The sequence below is a fragment of the Triturus cristatus genome, chromosome 2_1 (genome assembly GCF_964204655.1).
Source record: "Triturus cristatus chromosome 2_1, aTriCri1.1, whole genome shotgun sequence".
NCBI classification, from domain to species: domain Eukaryota; kingdom Metazoa; phylum Chordata; class Amphibia; order Caudata; family Salamandridae; genus Triturus; species Triturus cristatus.
This window is the reverse complement of record NC_140581.1, coordinates 137986954-138014042: the sequence shown is the minus strand read 5'-3', so window position 1 is coordinate 138014042 and position 27089 is coordinate 137986954.

Genomic DNA, 27089 nt, shown 5'->3' with positions numbered 1-27089 from the left:
GATCGGTGAGTGATTCCATGCACAGGTTGAAAAGTGTGGGTGAAAGGGATGATCCCTGCAGTACTCCTAAAGTGACTGGGACAGGCTTGGATAATGACTGATTAACCTTGAATCTTTGTGATATATTCTGTAAAAGTATATCAGTGATTGAGTGCAACCGTCTTCGCGCGTTCGTAAAAGAGCACTCAATCACTGATATACTTTTAATTGGGCCTTCTCTGGAAACTATAGATGTACAGTGTCTGGATATACTCATTCTCAAATCAATTGGTCAAATACATTGGAAATGGATACTTGAAAACAGATAAAGTCTATACTGTGAGCCCTGAAGAAGTCCAATTGTGGACGAAACGCGTTGGCGGTTGCAAACAATATGAGAATAAAGGATGATTTTCAATATCAACAGAACATATCGACTCCTTTTTGGGAAAACAATTGTGTTATAGACGAATTCTTTGTGGATTGTCCATATCTAATATCTACAAGTGTGGTGAGCTATTTTGTTGTTTAATGGAACAAGTGTATAGGCCAGAGAGGGGGTAGAGAAGGGTTAGGGGGTAAGGCAGTGTGTACGATAAGGTTCAGGTGGTGTTAGGTCAGAGGGGAAAAAATCTCACCTATGAAAAAGTTGAGTATGGACTCGAGGATGTTGTTTGTGTTGTCTGGGAGTCAAACCATTCTGAAAATAATCAGTCCAAGATGGCCGCCCTTTTTACTAAGGAGATCAGTTCCAGTTCCAGAGTATTATATTCTAAATTACTCTACTACAGAACAGTCTAACTCTGATTTCATTAAACTGCCTCTGCCTTCTGGTTATACTCTATACTTTTTTGTAGGATTGTTTACTGTTCATATCATGGAGATTTTGTCTTTTCTTTACTGTCTTTCAAGCTGTCCACATGGTATTTTAAGAAATGTCTTTGTTTTCTTACCAGCAGCGCTCTATTCTCTTTTACCTTATTCTCCGCATATTTCCCATTTTGTTTCTCATTTGTGAGTACATAGTATCCTTGCCTCTTTTTCCTTCTTCTCTTTCTTTTTGATGGCATTGTACCTTTCTGTAGTTAACTAGAAATTGATATCTGAAAATGAGAAAGTAAGTATAATTACGCTTTTATTATCTATCACATTACTTATTTTAAGTAGATAACTACAATTATAAAAGGTTCTCTTATTATAATATAGCTAAAATGACTCTATTAATTTCCATGTTTATGCCTTTGTGTCTTTCTTTGCGCCACTGTATTCATTTGTCTCTCTTTGGATATACGACCATCTCCATCTCCATTTCTGATTTTCTGTGTACCTACCCAACTTTAAAGAACTTCTTCTCTAGGTGGGTAACTAGGTTGTGTCAGTACTTGCCTACATGTGTGAGTGAGTGTAGGAGTCCACCTGTAGCAGTGCCAAGAGATGTTTAAGTAAGTGTGCCATTATTTGACTGTCTGTTTTAGTAACTCTATGTCTCTGTAAATTTATATGTAAGTGGCTGAACGAAAACCTTAGTACCTGTGTTAGGGAATAGAGGGGTATGTAGGTGTCTCCCCACATTCCTTTGGTACTACTGCCTACCTAAGTAGTTGCTGAGTATGTCAGTAAATGTATAATTCCCTCTATTGCTATGTGAATGGATGAGAGAATTCAATATATTTGTGAGCATGTATGTCAGTTGCATTATTGGTGGTATCCTCTATGTAATGCTTGCTATAGAGGTCAGCAAGTGCATGAATAATTTAATGGAACTCAAAAGAAAATCTCTCATCTTTTAACCACAAAGCAACATGGTTTATGGCATACCTACAGTGTAATTCAGAGGTGAGTTATGTGTACTACAATCGGGCTTTCAAACTTGAGAAAGAGCTTTCTGATGCTAAATACAGCTGGCAGTGACACTGCCTCTGCACTAGTAGGCCTGGCCCATGTTTTAAGGATTTTGTCTCAGATTAGTCCTGTGAATCGGCCCCTTCAAATTTATTTTGGCCAAATGGCCATAAAAGTACACAATAAAAATTAAATACACAAACCTAGCAGCAGTCATAAATCAAAAAATTGCACAATGATCCAAAGTCACAAGTTGCGAGTGTAAAAATGCATTAAGAGCTAATAGCATTCAGATAAAGTGCACAGTGGCATAGCAACATGTATGTATACAGTACTCAATTAGATAAAAACAAACTGCAACAAAACACCCACTAGGCATTCAAATACAGATACTGTTTAGATTTATCTAAAGCAATGCATAGGGGAAATAGAAAACGTAAAAGCACCATTTTAAATTAACACACCTAACAGCCAAAACATCAAGACTAAATAGAAGCAGGACAAAAACCCCAGTTACCATTCTGCTATGTGATCCTACAAACCACACTTAGAGAGAGACCAAGAAACCCATTGAAATCGTTGTAAAGACAAACTGGGGAACAGTGCCTTCTGACTGATAAAAATAAAAAGCCACACATCCATGTACTATTGCTAGGCTATCCCCCTTCAGTGGCTACAGAAGGATAAACTAACCAAACTCAGCTAGTTAATATGGGTAGGGCCTCTAAGACCTGGAGAGCCAATGATGTCATAGCTAGGGGATTAAATACGTAAGAAGAAAAACTGTGTGCACTGATATATCCTTTAGAAATCGAATAGAGTTCATAAAAGTAAAACACATAGTACAACAGAGTTTCCAATGCAACTTACCTGGGATCAAGGGTACAGAAATCAACTGAAATGTAAACATTTAACATGATTTCAAGAAATAGGGAGAAGTCTGGAACGTATGGACCAAGCAGCAAGTTGATATCTACTGATGGTGAATGCTATGATCCTAGAGTGATCAGTTGTAAGGATTCTACGAGCCACCAGGAATCTATTGATCCCCAAAATAAGGCACAAAGGGTGGATCCATCTGCGCCTAGTATACAAGTAGGATGGGCAAACAAACTAGGGGTGGGTGAAGAATTCCGCTCCTCTGGCAGATTTCATGGTGCAGATTTCCCAAAAACTCAGCAAAGTGACGTGGCGTGCAGTTTTATTTGCTAGACCTCCTCCTGGCGTGATTTCTCATCATTGGCGGTCGCGGCAGGCCGCAACCGCTTGTGTTGAGAAATCTGTTATTCACGTTGAGGAAGCTGCTGCTCGATTAGAATGTCAACTCAAGTGGCAAAAAGCAGTTGCGCCCTCTGGCGCAATGCGTAGTGCCGTTCGTGCTGATTTTCCAATGCAAGACAAACTCCTGGTGCTAAAAATCAGTGCTAACAGCACAACTTAACAGACTATGCCGCTGGTGGAACTCCGTGGAGCTGGCGGAGTTTCTAACTCCACCCGGGCTTAAAAGAATCATGAAGTGATCAATATCCTTGATATGCCCTTGTCCCTAAGTACAAAAACATGTGTACGGTGTCAAAAGATCAAATCCAACTTTTTTTGGCTTGCACTGATCAACGTTTCATTCTTCTAAAGTAAAAAATCAAATACTATTAAGGTGACAGATAATTGGGCCAAGACCAACTGTTTAATCTGAACCGAGAATAAACTACATTTTCAGTTGATTTCAGAGATTGAAATCACAACAAAATCTTTCTAAAGCTTTCCTTTGCAACCAACATTTTTAATCTTTTTAAAAATATGTTTTATGTTTAAAAGTATATCAGTGATTGAGTGCAACCGTCTTCGCGTGTTCGTAAAAGAGCACTCAATCACTGATATACTTTTAATTGGGCCTTCTCTGGAAACTTGGCGGTTGCAAACAATATGAGAATAAAGGATGATTTTCAATATCAACAGAACATATCGACTCCTTTTTGGGAAAACAATTGTGTGATAGACAAATTCTTTGTGGATTGTCCATATCTAATATCTACAAGTGTGGTGAGCTATTTTGTTGTTTAATGGAATAAATGTATAGGCCAGAGAGGGGGTAGAGAAGGGTTAGGGGGTAAGGCAGTGTGTACTATAAGGTTGAGGTGGTGTTAGGTCAGAGGGGAAAAAATCTCACCTATGAAAAAGTTGAGTATGGACTCGAGGATGTTGTTTGTGTTGTCTGGGAGTCAAACCATTCTGAGTGAATCAGTCCAACATGGCCGCCCTTTTTACTAAGGAGATCAGTTCCAGTTCCAGAGTATTATATTCTAAATTACTCTACTACAGAACAGTCTAACTCTGATTTCATTAAACTGCCTCTGCCTTCTGGTTATACTCTATACTTTTTTGTAGGATTGTTTACTGTTCATATCATGGAGATTTTGTCTTTTCTTTACTGTCTTTCAAGCTGTCCACATGGTATTTTAAGAAATGTCTTTGTTTTCTTACCAGTAGCGCTCTATTCTCTTTTACCTTATTCTCCGCATATTTCCCCTTTTGTTTCTCATTTGTGAGTACATAGTATCCTTGCCTCTTTTTCCTTCTTCTCTTTCTTTTTGATGGCATTGTACCTTTCTGTAGTTAACTAGAAATTGATATCTGAAAATGAGAAAGTAAGTATATTTACGCTTTTATTATCTATCACATTACTTATTATAAGTAGATAACTACAATTATAAAAGGTTCTCTTATTATAATATAGCTAAAATGACTCTATTAATTTCCATGTTTATGCCTTTGTGTCTTTCTTTGCGCCACTGTATTCATTTGTCTCTCTTTGGATATACGACCATCTCCATCTCCATTTCTGATTTTCTGTGTACCTACCCACGTTTAAAGAACTTCTTCTCTAGGTGGGTGACTAGGTTGTGTCAGTACTTGCCTACATGTGTGAGTGAGTGTAGGAGTCCACCTGTAGCAGTGCCATGAGATGTTTAAGTAAGTGTGCCATTATTTGACTGTCTGTTTTAGTAACTCTATGTCTCTGTAAATTGATATGTAAGTGGCTGAACGAAAACCTTAGTACCTGTGTTAGGAAATAGAGGGGTATGTAGGTGTCTCCCCACATTCCTTTGGTACTACTGCCTACCTAAGTAGTTGCTGAGTATGTCAGTAAATGTATAATTCCCTCTATTGCTATGTGAATGGATGAGAGAATTCAATATCTTTGTGAGCATGTATGTCAGTTGCATTATTGGTGGTATCCTCTATGTAATGCTTGCTATAGAGGTCAGCAAGTGCATGAATAACTTAATGGAACTCAAAAGAAAATCTCTCATCTTTTAACCACAAAGCAACATGGTTTATGGCATACCTAAGTGTAATTCAGAGGTGAGTTATGTGTTCTACAATCGGGCTTTAAAACTTGAGAAAGAGCTTTCTGATGCCAAATACAGCTGGCAGTGACACTGCCTCTGCGCTAGTAGGCCTGGCCCATGTTTTAAGGACTATTTGTTTGGATGGATGACTAGGTTGTGTCATATCTGAGTGAGTGTAAAAGTCACTCAGATATGTCTATTTTAGTAACGCTATAGCTCTGTAAATGTGTATGTAAGTGACTAAACCAATGTCTCAGTGCCTGTGTTAAGGAATAGAGGGGTATGTAAGTGTGTGTGAAACTGCGTTTGATAGTGATGCATATATAGGACGTTTCTGAATATGTGAGTGAATATATAAGTCCTCATCTGCTGTCTGACTGGATGAGATAGTGTATATTCTTTTGTGAACATGTATGTCAGTTGCATTATGGGTGTCATTCTATGTGTAGTAATAGGCATAGAGGTCTGCAAGTGCATGGGTAGCTAAAGCACCGTGCTTTATAGCATACCTACTAAATATCTCAGATGTGAATTACGTGTACTAAAACATGGACTTCAGACTTGACAAATAGCTTTTATATGCTAAGTGAAGGCAGGTGTTACAGTACACAGGCAGGGTCTGCACTGGTACACCTGACCGATGTTTAAAGGGCTATTTGTCTGGATGGATGACAAGGTTGTGGTGCTACTTGCCTACGTATCTGAGTGAGTGTGACAGTCCACCTATAGCAGTGCCATGACATGTTTAAGTAAATGTGCCGGTATGTGACTGTATTTAAGTGGCAGAACAAATTCCTCAGTAACTGTGCGACGGGTCTAGAGGAGTATGTAGGTGTGTCTGCAACTGCCTTAGATACTCCTGTATACCTAAGTACTTTCTGAGTTTGTAAGTGAATGTATAAGTCCCTCAGTCTCTTTCTCTCTGGGTGAGAGACAGGCTCTATATTTTGAAACATGTATGTCAGTTGCATTGTGGGTGGTATACTTTATATACTGCTTGGCATAGAGATCTGCAAGTGCACCACTAATTTACTGAAACTTAACTCAACATCTCTCAATCATTTAAGCACAAAGCACCATGGTTCATGGCATACCTATAGTTTATTTCTGAGTGAGTGTGACGGTCCACCTATGGCAGTGCCATGACATGTTTAAGTAAATGTGCCAGTATGTGACTGTATTTAAGTGGCAGAACAAATACCTCAGTAAATCTGGTAGGGGCCAGAAGAGTATGTAGGTGTGTCTGAAACTGCCTTTGATACTCCTGTATACATAAGTACTTTCTGAGTTTGTAAGTGAATGTTTAAGTCCCTCTGTCTCTGTCTCAATGAGTGAGAGACAGGCTCTATATTTTGAAACATGTATGTCAGTTGCATTGTGGGTGATACACTTTATGTAGTGCTTGGCATAGAGGTCTGCAAGTGCACCACTAATTTACTGAAACTAAACACAACATTTCTCAATCTGTTATGCTCAAAGCACCATGGTTCATGGCATACCATCAGTTTATTTCACAGCTGTGTTATGTGTGCTAAAAGTTGGCTTTGAGAGTTAACTAATGGGCTTTGAAATTGCAAGTTGACCATGCAGTGAGAGTGCACAGACAGGGTCTGCACTAGTAGGCTTCACCCATGTTTAAAGGACTATATGTCTCAATGGATGATGAGGTTGTGTCACTACTTGCCAACAACTCTCATTTAGTGTATGAGTCTATGTATAGCAGTGCCATAAGATGTTTAAGTAAATGTGATGGTATGTGACAGGCTATTCTAGTACCTCTATCGCTCTCTAAATATCTATGTAAGTGGATGAACGAAGACTTCAGTGCCTGTGTTAGGGATTAGAGGGGTATGTAGGTGTGTCTGGCACTGCCGTTCATACAGCTGTATACATAAGTATTTTTTGACTATATGAGTAAATTTACAAGTCCCTCTTTTTCTGTCAGACTAGGAGAGAGAGAGGCTCTGGGCTTTGAAAACATGTATGTCATTTGCATGATGGGTGGTATACTCAATGTAGTGTTTGGCATAGGGGTCTGCAAGTGCATGAGTAACTTACTAAAACTCAAAATGACATCTCTCAAACTTTTAAGCACAAAGCGCCATACTTTTTGGCATACCTATAACATATCTCAGAGGTGAGTTATGTGTGCTGAAACATGGATTTACTTGACAAAGCTTTTACAGGCCAAATGAAGCTGGCAGTGAGAGTACACAGACAGGGTCTTCGCTAGTAGGCCTGAACCATGTTTAAAGGAGGATTTGTCTGGTTGGATGACGAAGTGGTGTCACTACTTGCCAAGATTTCTGAGTGAATGTAGGATTCCACCTGTACCAGTGTCATGAGATGTTTAGGCATATGTGCTAGTATTTGACTGTCTTTTTAAATAACTCTATGGCTCTCTAAATTTGTATGTACCTCAGTGCTTGTGTTATAGAATACAAGGGTATGTAGGTGTGTCTGCAACTTATTTTCATACTGTTGCATACAAAAGTAGTTTTTGAGTGAATGTGTAAGTCCCTCTATGACTGGGTGAGAGAGAGGCTCTATGCTTTGGAAACATGTATGTCGATTGCATTATGGGTGAAACACTTTATGCAGTGCTTGTCATAGAGGTCTGAAAGTGCATGAGTAACTTACTAAAAATCAAAAGGACATCTCCGAATCTATTAACCAAAAAGCACTGTGCCTGAGACTCTGACTAGGTCTGTGAACAGTAGCGGTGCGTGGAGTAAGTTCGGTGGGGCAGTGAGGCGGGGCGGGGAGATGTAAACACCGGAATATGGATGAATGGAGGTAAGTACACATTTAAATAAATAAAACAAATTCCTTTGCGCGCGCTGCATTGCAAAATGCGATGCAGCGCGCGCAAAAAAATTTGTTTTATTCATTTAAATGTGTACTTACCTCCATTCATCCATATTCCAGTGTTTACATTTCCCCGCCCCGCCTCACTGCCCCACCAAACTCCCTCTACGGACTGCTACTCTCTGTGAATAGGTGTGTGGGTCTCTGAGTGAGACTATAAATGGCTGCATGAGTGTCTGACTGGTACTATGAGTGACTGTACGAGTCTCTGAGTGGGTCTGTAAGTCTCTGAGTGGAATTGTGAGTGAGTGCAAGTCTCTGAGTGGGTACATTAGTCTCTAAGTGGGTATATGAGTTGTTTCCTGAGTCTCTGCATGGATGTGTGAGTGGGTGCATGATTGTCTGAATTGGTGTGTCAGTGATGGCATGACTCTCTAAGTGGTTTGTGAGAGGGTGCATGAATCTGTGGGTGGGTCTGTGAGTGGGTGCACAAATGTCTGAGTGGGAGTGAGGGTGTTTGCAGGGATGTTTGAGTGGGGGCATGACTCTCTGAGTTGCTCTATGAGTAGCTGTGTGAGTGTCTGAATATGGTGTGTGAGAGGGTACATGAGTCTCTCAGTGAGTTTGTGAGTGGGTGCATGAGTCCCTAAGTAGGTCTGTGAATGGGTGCGAGTATTTCTGAATAGATATGTGAGTGGGTGCATGACTGTCTGAATGCATCCGTAAGTGGGTGCATGATTGTCAAAGGGGGCTCTGATTAGGTTTCTCTATGTCTAAGTGTATAAGTGAGTGAGTGCATGAGTCTCTGAGTTGGACTGTGAGTAAGTATGTTAGTGTGTGAGTGGGTGCATCAGCCTCTGAGTGGGTCTCTGAGTGAGTGCATGAGTGAGTAAATAGGTGTAGAAGTAGAAGCATGAGTATTTCAGTGTGTCTGTGAGTCACTGAGTGGGTCTGTGAGCGGTTGCATGACTTACTGAGGTGTTATGTGAGTAAATGTCTTATGGTCCGAGTGGGACTGTATGTGTATGCACAACTGTCTAAATGGGTGTGTGAGTGGATGCATGAGTCTGTGAGTGAGTCTGTGACAGGGTGTGAGTCTCTGAGTGGGTGTTTGAGTGGATGCATGAGTCTCTTAGGAAGTCTGATTTGATTTGATTTGATTTGTCAACTTGTAGAGCGCGCGAATGCCCGTGGGCGTCTTGGCGCTATGACAGATCCTCATCTCATAGGAACGGTTTCTAGAGTTATGCAGAGAATAGCCAGGTTTTTACTTCCTTTCTGAAGGATTTCAGAGATGGGCAAGTTTTTATGGCAAGAGGCAGCTGATTCCAGGTTCGTGCTGCATGTACAAGGAAGCTTCTTCCACCCCAGTTAGCTCGCCTGAATCTGGGGACACTAATTAGTTTTAATTGGCCGGATCTGAGATGTCTCGTTGGTTCATATATTTTTTAATGAGATCTTAGAAATTGTGATCCTATTCCCTGAAGTGCCTTGTAGGTCAGGCAGAGTGATTTAAATTTCACCCTTTTTTCAATTGGCAGCCAATGCAGGGTTTTTAGTTTGTGACTTAGGTTCAAACTTAGGTATGCCTAAAACCAATCTGGCTGCTGCGTTTTGTAGGCGTTGTAGTTTAGCTATGATTTTTTTCGTAGCTCCGGCATATAAACCATTTCCGTAATCCAGTCTTGACAGAGCTAAAGCTGTCACTACTGTCTTACGCGAATCCTGTGGTAGATAAGGCAGTATCTTTTTTATCATTTTTAAAATATACCAGAGTGTTGATGACAGCTTGCTGGATTGGGCTTCAAAAGATAGATTGGTGTCAAGGGTGACGCCCAGATTCTTCACTTTTTCTGATGAGCTTGGGCATCTACCCAAGTCATTAGGCCACCAAGCGGGCGACCAGATGTTTGTATCACCCCCTAATATCATCACCTCACTTTTGTCTCCATTAAGCTTCAGACAATTTGTTTCCATCCATTGGCTCACCTGTATCATACATAATTGAAATTTTTCTGCTGTGTCCTCCACATCCTTGCTGATGGACACCACAATTTGGGTGTCGTCAGCATAGGATATTGGAGTGAAATCACAGCTTCTTATGATTTCTGCAAGGGGGGCCACGTACAAGTTAAAAAGGGTGGGACTCAGCGAGGACCCTTGTGGGACCCCGCATGGTGAATTAAAGAATTTAGATTTTGCTTCTCCTACTTCTACCGAAAAAGTTCTGTTTACTAGGTAGGATGCAATGAGGGTGCATGCTGAATCGTGTATTTTTGCATTTTTCAAACGAGTTAGGAGAATCTCGTGACTGACCGTGTCGAAGGCCGCCGATAGGTTGAGTAATATCAAGGCGGCCTTCGTTCCGTTATCCAGCAGTTTCCTAAGCTCTTCCACAGCTGTAATTAAGGCGGTTTCTGTTCCATGTCCTTCACGGAAACCAAACTGAGAGTGGTCTAACCAGTTTCCATCCATCAGATAACGGGATAGCTGTTTGTTTAAAAGTTTCTCTAAAATCTTTGCAGAAAAAGGTATTCTAGCTATAGGTCTGTAATTACTTGGTTCTTCACAGTCCAGAATTGATTTTTTTAAAAGTGGTCTGATTGATATATTTTTCCAGTCGTCTGGAAAGGTATTAGTTCCAAGTATTTGAGCGAATAATTTTTCTAATACCAGGCTCAATTGTTCTGCACAGATTTGCATTATTTTGGGTGGACAAGGGTCCAATGGGCTACCTGAGTTAGTGGTGAGTAATTCCTTCTGGATTTGATGTACTGTTGGATTACTAAATTGGAACAATGTAGATTGAGCTGATTGTTCCCCTGATTTTATAAGTTGTGAGGTAGCCTGATCAACCTGATCTGCCATGTCTGTATTATGGCTTTTGAAAGATTCGTAAACTGAAGATACTTTGTTTACAAAGAATTCACCTAGTGTGTTACAGAAATCTGATGACATTTCTTCTAACGTACTGTTTTCAATTTTTGAAAGTTTTTTAACAGTAGAGAAGAGGGTTTTACTGGAGTTTTTTGACTCATTAATTTTTTGGATGAAGTATTTGCTTTTCTCTGTTTTTATTAATTTTCTATAGCTGGTTAGGGCTGCTTTATAATAATTTTTTTGCCGGGCGTCGTAGTTGGATCTCCACTTTTTTTCTGCTCTTCTTCACGACTGTTTTTGTTCCTTCAGAACTTCAGAGAACCATGGTTGTGAGGGGGTCTTTCTTTTAAACGTGACTTTCTTTTGTGGGACAGTAAGACGGACTGCGCCCTCCAACCACTCGTTGAATTGTTTACAGGCTTTGTTACTGTCTGCATCGAGAGTTGGATAGGATGAGCAGAGGGTGTCAATAAAGGCTTGGGGTTGAACCTTGGACCAGTCCGGATATGTTTTTTTTTTTATGGCTTCGATGGGTCTTCCTGTCTCTTGTGCGACTTCTAATGAAAAGGAGACCATCTTGTGATCTGACCATGGGATCATGAGCGTATCAATGTTATTTAGGTTCTGACATGATGTAAAGATCCCGTCTAAGGTATGGCCTGCACAGTATGTATTTAAATGTACTTTTTGTTCTAAATCAAAGTTTGCCATTTCATCTTTAAATGAGATTACCTTGGGGTCGGAACTTTTCTCCAAGTGTATATTGAAGTCTCCTAAAATTGTATAGTCAAGGCTCGAGACGCTTGATTCTAAAAATGGGCTTAATAGCTCAATTAAAGGTGTCTTGGCATTAGGTGGTCTATATATTAGTAGGCCGTTAAACGTATAATTGTTCGTAATCTTAATTTGAAAGGTCAATGTTTCACAATCCGGGTTGCTTCCTTTATCGGAACTTTTAATTTTGAATTCTTCTTTAGCTATGATTGCTAATCCTCCCCCGCGCTTCATTTTTCTGTCGGCTCTAAAGATGGAAAAGCCCTCGGGAATCGCAAGGGTCAGATCAGCGTCAGACGCTTCGTCTGCCCACGTCTCGGTGACAAATAGAAGATCGATATTTTGGCTTTCAATTAACTCAGCTGTGTGGACATTGTGTTTGACCATAGACCTGACATTAATTAGACCTGCTTTAATAGAGGAGTTTCTATAGCTGGGTATCTTAGGTTGGTTTGGGGGCATATTAAAAGCTCTAATCCGTGAAAAAGCGAAAACATGTGAGCAAGATGGACAATTTTTACCTTCCTTATGTAGATCGATCGGAGTACATGTGACGCAATGTCTTAGTGATAGGAGTTCCTGGCTGGTGTAGGTCCGGTTTCTTCTATCAGTATGATTCTGGACAGGGGGTATGGCCCTGGGCCCGGTCCCGGCGCGGACGGGCACAGATGGGCTTGCCTTAGGCGCGCCTTCGGCGCACAGACGGCGCGCCTGCTGCGCTCGTCTGCTGCGCGTCCTGGTTATGCACATAGTTTATAGGAAAGGGGGAGCGTGGGGAGGGGGCGTGGCCTCAGGTAGTGGGCGTAGCCTGAGGGCTCACTGGAAATGGCGGCAACAAGTTTTGTATCCCGCGGCAGCGCTAAAATCCGCTGCGCGGGGATGTCTACTTCGTGATTTCAAAGAGTAAATGCCCTGGGAGAGGAATCGGGTAAGTAAAATCACAGTATCACATTAAATTGTTAAAAAGTTAAAACGAGCGTCTCCCGGCTTCCGCCTCAGGAGATGAGTGTCTTCTGACTGGCACTTGTAATCAGTGCGTCTTTAAATACCTTCGGCGGGGGGGGCGTGGCCTCAGGTAGTGGGCGTGGCCTGAGGGCTCACTGGAAATGGCGGCAACAAGTTTTGTATCGCGCGGTAGCGCTAAAATCCGCTGCGCGGGGATGTCTACTTCGTGATTTTAAAGAGTAAATGCCCTGGGAGAGGAATCGGGTAAGTAAAATCACAGTATCACATTAAATTGTTAAAAAGTTAAAACGAGCGTCTCCCGGCTTCCGCCTCAGGAGATGAGTGTCTTCTGACTGGCACTTGTAATCAGTGCGTCTTTAAATACCTTCGGCGGGGGGGGCGTGGCCTCAGGTAGTGGGCGTGGCCTGAGGGCTCACTGGAAATGGCAGCAACAAGTTTTGTATCCCGCGGCAGCGCTAAAATCCGCTGCGCGGGGATGTCTACTTCGTGATTTCAAAGAGTAAATGCCCTGGGAGAGGAATCGGGTAAGTAAAATCACAGTATCACATTAAATTGTTAAAAAGTTAAAACGAGCGTCTCCCGGCTTCCGCCTCAGGAGATGAGTGTCTTCTGAGTGGGTGTGTGAGTGTCTGAGTAGGTGTGTAAGTTAATGCATGAGTCTTTAGGTGGGTCTGTGAGTGGGTGCATGAGACTCTGAGTGGGTCTATGAGTGGGTACATGACTCTGTGAGTCGGTATGTAAGTGGGTGCATAAGTCTCTGAGTAGATCTGTGGATAGGTGCATGAGTGGGTATATGAGTGAGTGCACGAGTCTCTGAGTAGATCTGTGAGTAGGTACATGATTATCTGCATGGGTCTGAGGGGGTGCGTGCATCCCTGAGTGCATGTGTGAGTAAGTGTGTGAGTGTCTGAGGGGTTCTGTGAGTGGATGCATTGGTCTCTGAGTGAGACTGTGACCACACCAGGAGCAGAAATCCTGCACATGTGCCAGAATTTCTGCACTCGGGCTGGAATCTCTGCTTCTAGGCCAGAATACACAAATTCTGGTGTTAATTGACTTAATCTGATGCATTGTGGAGGATGGTAGGCACTTAGACAGGTGATTAGCATTGAGGAAAATGCCCAACTGGCCAGAAAGTGGCATACGGGCCCGGAAGCAGAGATTCCGGAAAAAGTGCAGAATTTCCACTCCTGATGTGGAAATTCCAGCCCGAGTGCGGATGTAAAGTTAGGAGTCGTAAGTGATTTCTGTGAATACCAAAAATCATAAGTGCCATCTGTGAATACCAGAAGTAGCAGTTTTAGGATTTTGTCTCAGATTAGTCCTGTGAATCGGCCCCTTCAACTTTATTTTGGCCAAATGGCCATAAAAGTACACAATAAAAATTAAATACACAAACCTAGCAGCAGTCATAAATCAAAGAATTGCACAATGATCCAAGGTCACAAGTTGCGGGTGTAAAAATGCATTAAGAGCTAATAGCATTCAGATAAAGTGCACAGTGGCTTAGCAACATGTCTGTATACAGTACTCAATTAGATAAAAACAAACTGCAACAAAACACCCACTAGGCATACAAATACAGATACTGTTTAGATTTATCTGAAGCAATGCATAGGGGAAATAGAAAAGGTAAAAGCACCATTTTAAATTAACACACCTAACAGCCAAAACATCAAGACTAAATAGAAGCAGGACAAAAACCCCAGTTACCATTCTGCTATGTGATCCTACAAACCACACTTAGAGAGAGACCAAGAAACCCATTGAAATCGTTGTAAAGACAAACTGGGGAACAGTGCCTTCTGACTGATAAAAATAAAAAGCCACACATCCATGGACTATTGCTGGGCTATCCCCCTTCAGTGGCTACAGAAGGATAAACTAACTAAACTCAGCTAGTTAATATGGGTAGGGCCTTTAAGAACTGGAGAGCCAATGATGTCATAGCTAGGGGATTAAATAAGTAAGAAGAAAAACTGTGTGCACTCATCTTTCCTTTAGAAATCGAATAGAGTTCATAAAAGTAAAACACATAGTACAACAGAGTTTCCAATGCAACTTACCTGGGATCAAGGGTACAGAAATCAACTGAAATGTAAACATTTAACATGAGTTCAAGAAATAGGGAGAAGTCTGGAACGTATGGACCAAGCAGCAAGTAGATATCTACTGATGGTGAATGCTATGATCCTAGAGGGATCAGTTGTAAAGATTCTACGAGCCACCAGGAATCTATTGATCCCCAAAATAAGGCACAAAGGGTGGATCCATCTGCGCCTAGTATACAAGTAGGATGGGCAAACAAACTAGGGGTGGGCGAAGAATTCCGCTCCGCTGGCAGATTTCATGGTGCAGATTTCCCAAAAACTCAGCAAAGTGAAATGGCGTGCAGTTTTATTTGCTAGACCTCCTCCTGGTGTGATTTCTCATCATTGGCGGTCGCGGCAGGTCGCAACCGCTTGTGTTGAGAAATCTGTTATTCACGTTGAGGAAGCTGCTGCTCGATTAGAATGTCAACTCAAGTGGCAAAAAGCAGTTGCACCCTCTGACGCAATGCGTAGGGCCGTTCGTGCTGATTTTTACAATGCAAGACAAACTCCTGGTGCTAAAAATCAGTGCTAACAGCACAACTTAACAGACTATGCCGCTGATGGATTTCCGTGGAGCTGGCGGAGTTTCTAGCTCCACCCGGGCTTAAAAGAATCATGAAGTGATCAATATCCTTGATATGCCCTTGTCCCTAAGTACAAAAACATGTGTACGGTGTCAAAAGATATACTATTAAGGTGACAGATAATTGGGCCAAGACCAACTGTTTAATCTGAACCGAGAATAAACTACATTTTCAGTTGATTTCAGGGATTGAAATCACAACCAAATCTTTCTAAAGCTTTCCTGTGCAACCAACATTTTCAATTTTTAAAAAAAATATGTTTTATGTTTAATACACCTATTAGGGACTTGCAAACCCTCAGCATTGGCAAACATTTTTCTCCTGACGTTCATGTTGAGCATCCCTTTAATTTCTCCTTCTTCATCCCCCCCGTCTACTTGTCATCCTTTAACACCTCCAAGGACTTGCCACCTATGCGTAAAATGCTGACCTTCCTTTTATTATATGTCAGGCCCTGAAGGGATACCAGAAGTATATTTTTCATTTAGCTAATGTATGACTACATGGAAGCCTGTGCCTGCTCTCTCCAGCCCCAGCAACGCAGCTGGGGCTGTACAGGGCTTCACTGTGAATGAGATGTTTGGCCGGCCTGAGATGGCTGGCCAAACTCCTCATGTGCACTGAATGTAAATGTAATGTAAATGTAAATTGATACTTGTATAGCGCACTACTCACCCGCAAGGGCCTCAAGACGCTTGTACGAATACTGCTGTGGAACCCATCCTGGCTTTCCCTGTGAGGCATCCACTCCTGGGCACCCCCAAGGTGGAGGCCAGGCATCCTTAGCGTTGTGGGGGCCGTTGTGGAGATTAAGCAAGCTATTGCCCAGAGTTGCAGAGTGGGACTCCATGATTGGAATGGTACCAAGGCGAGAATTATCAGGTCCGTGGAATTTTTGAGCCCAAGACCCGCCGAGGCGGGGAATTGAACCCTGGTCCCGGGCTAGACCTCTGCATCAGGGTCTGCCGCTCTAATCATTGAGCCACACTTCTCCACTGAAGGGAGTGCCCCCCACTCCCCCACCAGCAGTATACTCCCCTGGACCCGCCTCTAAGACACATCAGAGTCCTGGGGGCGGGTCTAGGGGATTAAAATAAAACCATGATTAAACCGGTTTGAAACCGTTTTTTTAAAAATCATTTTATATGCTGGTGGTGGCAGGGAGGGTAGCGCTCCTAGGCTCTAATGGAGCGGCCTCCACTGGTCATGTTATTGTGATCGCACCAACGCACTCTATTCAACAGAAATGGCCGCGCAGGCATCTGCAGTCCCTCCAGCAATACCAAGGTGACCTGGGGTGCAAAAAGAAGGAGCACACACCTGTTGTGCCCACGGAGGACTATGTGTAATGCTGGCCCCTGTTCTTTAGTTTTGTACTTCTTTACAATGATAATGTGAAATTGTTGATTAATATTTTTTTTAATTTGAGTTTTTTCAATTATATAATTTTCGCATTCTGAATGATTTTCTTTTTTATAAAACTCAAAACTATTTCCCCTATATATCTTGTAATATGTTTTGTTGAAATATTCATGAAACACGTTTCCTTCAACTTTTATCAGATATTAAAGAAATACCATTTGTGACAAAAAAAATGACGTTTTTGAACTCGTTTTCAAGGATTTCTGTATGCATAACATTTACTGGATCTATTACACTCTCCAAATCGGCCTATATTTGCATTAACCTTGCTCGCATTAAGGTCTAGCAGCTGTTTCCTCTCCTAACAAAGCTACATACGCTATTCCTTCTTTGAATAGTAACAGCAACATCCACCATTACTTCATCCAAGCTGCGGCCTTGTTTAACTATGGATAGTGACTGCAAAAGCAGGGTAAGAGGGAAATGTATACGATCTGACTAAAGAAGGATGACTCAATAGCATCCCTATTTTGCAATGTAATAAATTGTATTATGTGACCCAACGCTTTATTAACTAAACCTCACTCAAAGTTTAGGTGTATGCACCGGATTACCCTTATTTATTACATGGCTGAGGCGCATGTTCTAACTGTCCAATTGTTGAAACTGTCTTTTTGAGCTCATACACTCACTTGATCTACTGAGTTGTTCATACCTGATGTTCCAGTATGTTCAGTGGCTGTTATTTGCACCATTGTTTGTTTTTCGAACTCCAGCATAGCACAGTTAAATGTCGACCTTTGCTTTAGAGTTGACATTACTCACACATGATGTTTCTCCTTAGGTTTAAGTTTTTGCTTTACTTCTAGCCCTCATATTCTATGACCATATAGGTTCTTTGTAAACCTTTTCGTTAGGTTCTGGTTGGCTGCATCTCTGAGAATACTGATTCTAGTTTGATTCAACATTCCACCATACTCGGGGGCTAATTACGATGTCGGACGGACTCACGGATTTGCAACCGCATTACCGGCGGTCGGAAACATCAATTTTTCAATGCAAGCTTGTGCGGTGGCCGGAAAACGCCCCAGTGCAAGCTTCCATTGACAAATGGATGTTTTCAAACATCCCTGCGTGCAGGGATGTGTAGAGCACACCATAAGTGCCCCGCCAGGCCACAATGCGGAGGGAATGGAGGGAAGGGGGCCCTGCTGGGTGCCCCAATGTTGCTTTCTGACATGTCGGAAAGGCCTACATGGAATGGCTTTCGGAAACCAACATCACAATCTCGACGGCTGAGCCACCGTCATTAAGAGATTATGAGGCACCCGTCGGAAAGCATCAGGCGGTCCCTCCGTCTGCTGGCTCGACTGCACGTATTGTAATGCATCATTTGGAACACAGCAGCAGATTGCGGTTTGACTGCAACTAACCAGCAGTCGTAATCGGGCCCTATTTGTCTCCAGCTTGTTGCATGTTTCGTCATACACAAAGTGTAACCAAATATTCAAATTCCTATGTTGATAACACTTTTTCCTGTTTCTTCATGGCTTTTTTTTAATCTGACTGCCCTTTACTAGTACCAATTGCACTTAGTTCTCAAAGGGAACCAAGCAGAGAGGTAAACACTTCACCCCATATGAGAGTGGCTAGGGAAAGGTCAGAGCTCCCTCAGGGGCAGCCGTCTTGTTTTATAGCACCTTGGAAGGTTTTCAGTAAACCATAAGAGGACCTGAAAAAGGATAGGAAGCGTTTGCCAGAAAATGGCCATGATTGGGTGCAGGGAATTAACGACTGATTAGAAAGTACACAGGATAAGCTTGAAGACAATGTATGCGGAACCTCTCTGGCTTCACCTGCCATGTTGGAAGATTTGAGCTCCAAGGTAAAACTTTGACCATTGTTAGCTGCTTGGCTAATTAGTACGTAGGTCTTAGTAAGCCATGAACTGACATTTGTCAATTCTGCTTTCTGTCTTAAAACCTTAAACATTCATATCTTCAGATACTGAGATTGATTAATTTGGTGTATTTTGTCTACAAACCCTTTTCTCTGTTGTCTAATTGGGTTTTGGACTTACATTGTGTTTTAATTGGTTTTAAAATTGTGGCAGCTGCTTGAATTTAAACTACTGCTTGTGCCACAGCTGCCAAAGATTAGAACTATGTTTTAACATATTTGAGGCCTATTTTTGATGCCTGTAAATGTACAGCTTACCCCATTGAATAACCCACTTTCTGATAATGACCAGGTAGAGTACAGGTGGTGTCCCATGTGTTTGCAGACCCTGACTTATTAACCACTGTTTTAATTGTCCAACTTTTTGTAAGAAAGCAACATTTTGTATGTAACACACTCGCAATAATGAATGAGTGAATGAAAGGATCTTGTATAGCATGCAGCTGTTCATAAGTATCCAGGTGCTATAAATAGAATCTGTGCAGCATTTCACCTCTATACAAATGCAAAACCTTGTTAGGATCTCTATACGTTTCTGATTAAAGTTGTGAATATTAATGATATCACCTCGGTTAAACACTCACCTTGTACTCTTTTACAGATAAGTGGACAGCCTTTTATTCGTTCTGTCATCTTAGCATGATTTACTTGCCCATGTGTGAAATTTGTCTATTGAAACATCCCTGTAACTGTTAATTTATAGTCCGCCAGCAGATGTTTGAAGCTCTTCACTCCCGTTCAAACACATTCATCCCAAAACTTGGATATTCGACTTAGAGTCCCCTTCCAAATAATGTCCTATAGTCTTTTTAGAGAGCCAAAGGGGTTCAGCCTAGTCACTTTGGATTTCCATCTCACTTTGAGTGTGCATGGTACCACACCCCAACTACCATCTTGATGTGGTCTGGAAGTTGTATGTGCATGATAGTCTACTCTCAATGATGGCACCTGCTGCAATTTATTTTAAATGATCATTCATTTGCACTTGCTGCGATGCCCAATAGTACTGTTTAAGGGTTTGGAAATCAATGCCTCGTCATATTTGTCTCGATAAACCTTAGGGTTCCCAGTTCCACAGCAGGTTTTTTTTATTGTATCAGCCACAAAATTCTTCAGAGATTAATAGGGATTTATTTTGAAAAATACATAGAAAAGGCTTTTAATTTTGTATAGAGCTGTCCAGCCCAGAATAGAGAGTGGCAATTGGCACCAGTATTGGGCATCTACTTTGAAGTTTTTTGAATGACAGATCCGTTTCGATCGTGAAAGGTTTCATGCCTCGGTATGTAGACCCCCTAGGTAATGAGAATCCAATAACGCAAAGTGAGATTTGAAATAAGGTTAATGGTGTAACCTGATAAGAGGGAACAGTACTAATTTCATTCTCTTGATACTAAATGCAGGTTATCAGTCATATGTTTTTTTTTAATATTCCAAGTATCCTTTCTATGAATAACTTTGGATTCATTATATACATGTGTTAGACTCTCGGTTTTGACTGTTTGTGCTGGCTTAGTGTTTCTGCGCACTTTTCTCACTGCTGATCAGTGATAAAGTGCAAGTGCTCCTGTGGTAAATTGGTGTTTCCATGATTGGATATTTGATTTACTTGTTAGTCCCTAGTAAAGTGCACTGAGTGTGCCAGGGCCTGTGAATCAAATGCTACTAGTGGGCCTGCAGTACTGATTGTGCCACCCACATGAGTATCCCTGAAAAGGTAACTCAGACCCGCCACTGCGGAGTCTGCGCACAGTTTGTAACTTCTATGTTGACTTGGCCAGAGCACACACTTGCCAGTCCCTCATTTTCCCTTTTCTTACATGTCAGCCACGCCTAAGGTAGGCCAAAGGTACCACCTGTGGGCCAGGTGCAGTGTATGTGAAAGGTAGGACATGCCCTGGTGTGTGTGGCATGTCCTGATAGCGAATTACAGCCAATTTTGTTTTTCGCTATTGCAAGGCTACCTGTTCCCCATAGGACAGAAGGGGGAGTTTGTTTATAACATCATATAAACATAACTAGCCTGGGGAATGAGGTAGGAAAATACATTTTAGTATACCTGAACTCAGAATCTAAAGATGCATCTTTTAGTGAAGGTGATTTTTACATTCTGTGTTTGAAAATACCCCTTTTAGAAAGTAGGTATTTTCTTGCTCAGTCATCCTGTGTGCCTCTGCTGGAATGTGGATTGCCTTTTTGGGTTTTGTATGACAGAAGGCTGGGGAGCAGGAGTGGCTCCAGATAGTCTAGGCGGGTCAGGAAAGGGCTGAATACACCTGGGCTGCAATTGGGGAAGGGGAGGAGATTTCCTTGCACCTCAAAGGGCCTGGTCTGCCTGAGAGATCAAAGGATTTGGTATATAAATATTGGGGCCCAGACCCCTGATCTTTAGAACTCTTTTGGACCAAGAAGACTGCCAAGAAGAAGAGCTGGAGAAGCTGTGAGGAGGAACTGCCACTTTGCTGTGTGCTTTGCTTTGTTGACCTGCAGTGGCTGCTTCTGTCTTGGGCAGTTAAAGGACTGGACTGGACTTTCTGCAATCTACTTTTGTGAGTTTCTCCAAGGGCTTGAGGTAGAGCTTGTCCCCTGTTCAAGAAGTCTCAGGAACAGCAAAGACTTCAACCTCTTCTGCCCTCAGCACTCGGGACTGTGTTTTGTGCTGCAACAGAAGAAAAAGCAATCTGACGACGTCTATGACGCCGCTGCTGACTTCGTGTCCCGAAGGCACCAGAGAGGGCACCGCCGCTGCCCTGCACCGTGACCCTGGTCTCACCAACGACGCCTGCTGTCGCCACCACCGAGCCACTGTTCGCACCGTGACCTGTGGCCACTGCACTCAGCACCGCCTCACCTCACGACGACGCCTTGGTATCCCCAATGCCACTCCATGCCGAAATCTAAGCCACTGCTTGCACTGTGGTTCGAGGGCACCACTCATAAAGTTACACGATGCTCCGCCCTCATCCCGCACCGCAGCCTTGGCCTACTGACGCCGGCGCCATCGACTCCAGTTTGTCAGCCGATGACAGCACATCAGCAACGACGACGGCGCTGCTTGCACCATGACCTGCCAGCACTGTGACGAGTACCGTATTCACTTTGCACCGCAACCCTGGTCTCATCTGACACCACCACCGAGCTGCTGCTCGCACCGTGACCTGAGCGCACCGCACGCCGCACCGCTGCACTTCGCACCGCAGCACCCGATGCCTACGGACGCCAGCGCTCCTGACTTCAACAGAGAGGAGATCGAGCTGCAACAAGTGTGACTTTAAGGGCCCCGACGACTCCTTTACCGAACTCCGGAACCGTTGCCTTGCGACGCCATGATTGCCGGAAGCTTAACGAGAGTTCACCAATGCCCTGCATTTCTAAAAGGTACTGTTTGCGGGTCTTCCCGACACCGTAGCTGGCCCGCGATGCTGCGGTCAGCCAGAACTGTTTGGATTTGTTTGCTCACAACACTGTGATATCCTCGGATGGAGCTATCATGCCCTTGACTTAGTATGTACCAACTTCAACATTAATATGTCTGAACCTGAGATTTTAAACTGGTCTGATCACATGCTAATAAGATTCTCCTGGCCCTTGTCCCGCCCTGCTGAGACCAACCATGCTGAGGCTCATACACAGAAAATTAATTTAGCTTTGCTCTGTGATCATCTCGATACCTCTCGCCCCTCACTGCCTTCAGAAATTGAACCAGCAGTGAGCTTATTCAATTCATGGATTGAAGAAGGGGTTGCTCTTTCCACCAAATTAGGTCGCGTCTGTATAGTTCGCTCCTCCCCCTCTAAACCCTGGTTCTCCAACACCCTCCGCGATCTTAAATCAGGCTGCAAAAAACTCGAAAGACGTTGGAGACAAGCATACCTCCCTGAGGCCAAGAAAGAACTCAGAACAGCTCAAAAGAAGTATTATGCTGCAATTAGAGTGGCAAAAAGCTCATACTATGAAGGGCGTATTTCCAAGGCCAATAACAACAGCGCAGAAATCTTTGCTGTTGTCAAAAGCTTTGTCTCTCCTAGCGCCGCTCACCCTCTTCTAGCCTCATCGGCAAAATGGTGTGAGGAACTCTCTGTATTTTTTGTGGAAAAAATTGATAAAATCCAAGATGATCTACTTACCGTATGCAACAATTTTCCATCCTCCATGACTACTCCTATCCCCACTATGTCCGCTTCTACGGATCAGTTTGCCCTCTTCACTCCAGTGAATACAACCGAGGTCGTGAAAATTCTGGCTACCTTAAAATCGGGTTCCCCTGCGGACCCCTGCCCAGCCAGAGTCCTTGCGGGCCTGGCTAACACAGTCGGCCAAGAGGTGACACATATTGTGAACCTCTCTTTTTCCAGCGCCACAGTGCCAGCTTGCTGGAAACAGGCAAAACTGCTACCACTCCTTAAGAAAAATGGCCTAGATCCAAAAACTCCCGCTAATTTCCGACCCATTTCTTTACTGCCAGCTCTAACAAAGATATGCGAAAAAGTTGCATTTTCACAGCTGGACCGATTCGTAGAAAACTCTCAAGCTCTCCACCCTGCGCAATCAGGCTTTAGAGCTGCTTTCAGTACAGAGACGGCCCTAGTTGAGGTCTCTGAGGCTATCCGTGAGTGCTTAGACGGAGGTGGCAGAGCGGCGCTGATTTTATTGGACCTCTCTGCCGCCTTCGATACGGTTCCTCACTCCCTCCTACTTACCAGACTAGCAGACATAGGCATAACTGGCCCTGCTCTCGGATGGTTAAGATCTTTCTTAGATGACAGGTCCCAGCAAGTGTGGATGCCGCCTTTTTCTTCTTCTCCCAAAAAACTTTCAACTGGCGTACCACAGGGCTCCACCTTAAGCCCCCTGCTTTCTAATGTCTATTTGACCCCCCTTATCTATCTAGTGGAACAGCTGGGGGCCAAAATTATGGCCTACGCCGATGATACCCAGCTCTTGTTTACATGGCCCAAAAACAACCTGGACACGACGAGAGTCCAATTCTGCTTATCATCGGTCTTCCGCTGGCTGGCCTTGGCTCAACTCAAGTGTAATGAGAGCAAATCGGAAATTCTGCTGTACGGTTCCTTCCCAGATAATTTCTATGATTCTCTCTGGCCCACCGATTTTCCCAGCCCCAAATCCACAGGTGGACCTGCAAAAAACCTAGGAATCTGGTTTAGCAATAATCTAAGATTTGAAGATCACCTGAAAAAACTCACCGGAATCTGCTTCTCCACTCTCAAAACTCTACGCAGATTCCTTCCTTTGCTCCCGCGAGCAGCTAAGGAGACGGTCATTCGCGCTCTGATATTATCCAGATTGGATTATGCGAATGCTCTCTACTGCGGACTCCCAGCCTATCTGATCCACCGCCTCCAAGTCATCCAAAATGCTGCGGTCCGGCTGCTGTTCAACATCCCCAGAAGATCTAGCGTCCGCCAACCTCTCCGAGACCTTCACTGGCTTCCAGTGGCTCAAAGGATCTTATTCAAGATCCTTGTGTTAGCATACCGTGCACTCCACCTAACAGGCCCTACCTATTTGAGAAAAAGATTTTCCCTTTATGCCCCCAACCGCCCTCTCAGATCAAGCAATCTTCATCAAATGACTGTACCAAAGTTCAAATATAGTAGGCTTGGTGGACAATCCATTTCTGTTAGAGCAGCGAGAGCTTGGAATACCCTCCCCCTGCAACTGAGAACAGCCCTTTCCATCATGGCATTTAGGAAAGGCCTAAAAACCTACCTCTTTAACACCAACGCCTAATGGCTGTCCCTCTTTTGCATTTATTGTGATCTGCCCCCTCTCTTTTCTCTCCGCGCCAGGATACTATACTATTTAGAAGCAGAGCGCGTTACAAAAGCCTCTATAATAATAATAATAATAATAATTAAGGAATTATTTTTCAAGCATATTTTAATAAACGAAGATTTTTAAGTACTGTATTGTGGATTTTTATCATTTTTGGTCTTGTCTTAAGTATATAAAAATATTGGATATTTTTCTAAACTGGTGTGGTGTCTTTTTGTAGTGCTTACACTGTATTACTGTTGGTTATGTGTACATGCTTTACACACTGCCTCTAAGATAAGCCTGACTGATCGTGCCAAGCTACCGAGAGGGTGAGCGGGGGTTCTTTTAGGTGTGTAACTCCCTTATCCTGACTAGAGTGATGGTTTCTGCCTGACTTTGGCACATGCCCTAGCCGACCAAAAATCGAATTTCTAACAATATGGATATCATTTGTTTATAACAATATCCTCTCTTCTAAGGATGCTACCTATCTAACGCTCCTTATGAGGAGACCCTTCATTCAAATCAAATTCAGATCAGTTGTTTGTTAAGCACGACTACTCACCCGTAAGGGTCTCAAGGCACTGGGGGGTGTGTGGGGGGTACGCAGGTTCCAGTCCATAAAGGAGGGGGTCTGTCGAAGAGCCAGGTTTTGAGGTTTCTGGCGAAGATGGGGAGCGATGTTATCTGTCTGAGGTGGAGTGGAAGGTTGTTCCAGGCTCTGGCCACGCGGAAGGAGAAGGAGCGGCCTCCCTATCTGGTCTTTCTGGTGCGGGGTACCACGGCATAGGAGAGCTGGGCTGATCATAGGGTCCTTTGGGGTGCGTGGAATTTGAGTTGGCTATTCAGGTATGCTGGTCCAGTGTCGTGGAGTGCCTTTTGAGTGTGGGGTAGCATCTTGAAGGTGACCCTAGCTTCGATGGGGAGCCAGTGGAGTGTGTGCAGGTGCTGGGAGATGTGACAGTCTCTTGGCAGGTTGAGGACCAGTCTTGCGGCGGCGTTTTGGATGTTCTGTAGCTTGCGGGTCAGGTTTTTGTTTATTCTGTCATAGAGTGCGTTGCCGTAGTCGAGCCTGCTGGTGACCAGGGCGTTAGTGATGGTCTTTCTGTGTTTGAGGGGGCTCCATCTGACGGTCCATTGTGAGCTCTGAGTCCAGGATGGTTCCCATGTTGCGTGCATGGTATGTGGGGGTGGGCGGGCTTCCGAGGGCACCACCACCAGGTGTCGTTACAGGCGTCTGGGTTTGGGCCCATGATGAGTACCTCCGTTTTGTTGGTGTTTAGTTGTAGGCAGCTGTTTTTCATCCATTTGGCGATGGCTTCCATGCCTTCTCGAAAGTTGTGTCTGGCGGTGTTGGGTTCGTTGGATAGGCTGGGGATGAGTTGGGTGTCATCTGCGTATGACACAATGTTGAGTCCGTAGGTTCTGACGATGGGGGCAAACGGAGCCATGTACACGTTGAAGAGCGTAGGGCTGAGGGAGGACCCCTGGGGGACTCCGCAGGTGGTAGGTGTAGGGTCCAAGAGGAAAGGGGGGAGTCTGACCAGCTCCGTTCTGCCAGAGAGGAAGGAGCGGATCCAGTCGAGGGCCTTGTCTTGGACCCCTGCGTCATGGAGTCTGCGTATTAGCGTGCGGTGAGAGACTGTGTCGAACGCCGCTGAGAGGTCGAGGAGGATGAGGGCTTGATTATCCTGCATGCCAGGGTAAATAACAAGGGGGCCAAGTCCCAAAACTCAGGACAAGACTCTATTACCCCTAGACTTTGCCAGAGGTTTTTTGTAGAGTAATCAAAATCAAGAAAATAGATATTGGTCTGAAACCAGAGTCAGATGCCTTGGCAGCATCTATGGATATGATCACTAGTGGTTCAACAATATTTTGAGTATATACTGTACATCCATGTATAAATGAGTCCTGCATTACAGTCCCGAATGAAATCTGACTGGTCTAGATGTATTAATGTGGTTATGACTGTGAGTAATTTATTTGCTAATATCTTTGCCAAAATCATTGCTTCTATATTGAAAAATTATGTAGGCCTACATGGGGCACAATCTATTTTAAACTTTTCTATTTAATGTATTAGGACAAGCATGGTAATGATTAGGTCATATGGTAGACATCCCTCCGCCGGTGCGCTACTGAACATATGCAGGATATACTCAGCACACTTGCCAAGTAGGCAGTTTGAAAAACTTAATGGGTGGCCTGGGGCGTTGACACTTTGTAGTTTTTTGACAGCCTCAGTTGCCTCCTCCAACGTGGTTTTCCAATCAGTGTGTTTTGGGGAATGCTATTTCTCTATGAAGACCAAAAAGTCTGATTTTCTAGACACTCCCAGGCTGCGTAAAAGTTGCATAAGTAAGTATTAAATTCTTGAACTATCTCTTCCTACTGCTGAATGTATCTCCAACAGTGTTTATTATTTTACCAATTTATCTCTCCCACTCGTATCTATGACTAAGTCACACAAGGAGCCTCCCAACGTTGTTCATAAACTCATAATGACTACGTTATCATTTATTATTATTATACTCATTTGTAGGGCACAGCGAATCATCCCCAGGGGGATCTCTCGGCGCCAGAGAAGAGAACACCAAAGAGCAGAACAATCCTAAAACAGCCAGGTCTTGAGCATTTTCTTAAATCGAGACAGATCGGCACGATCTCCTCAGGGAGACTGTTCCAGTGGCTGGGGGCTAGATGAGAAA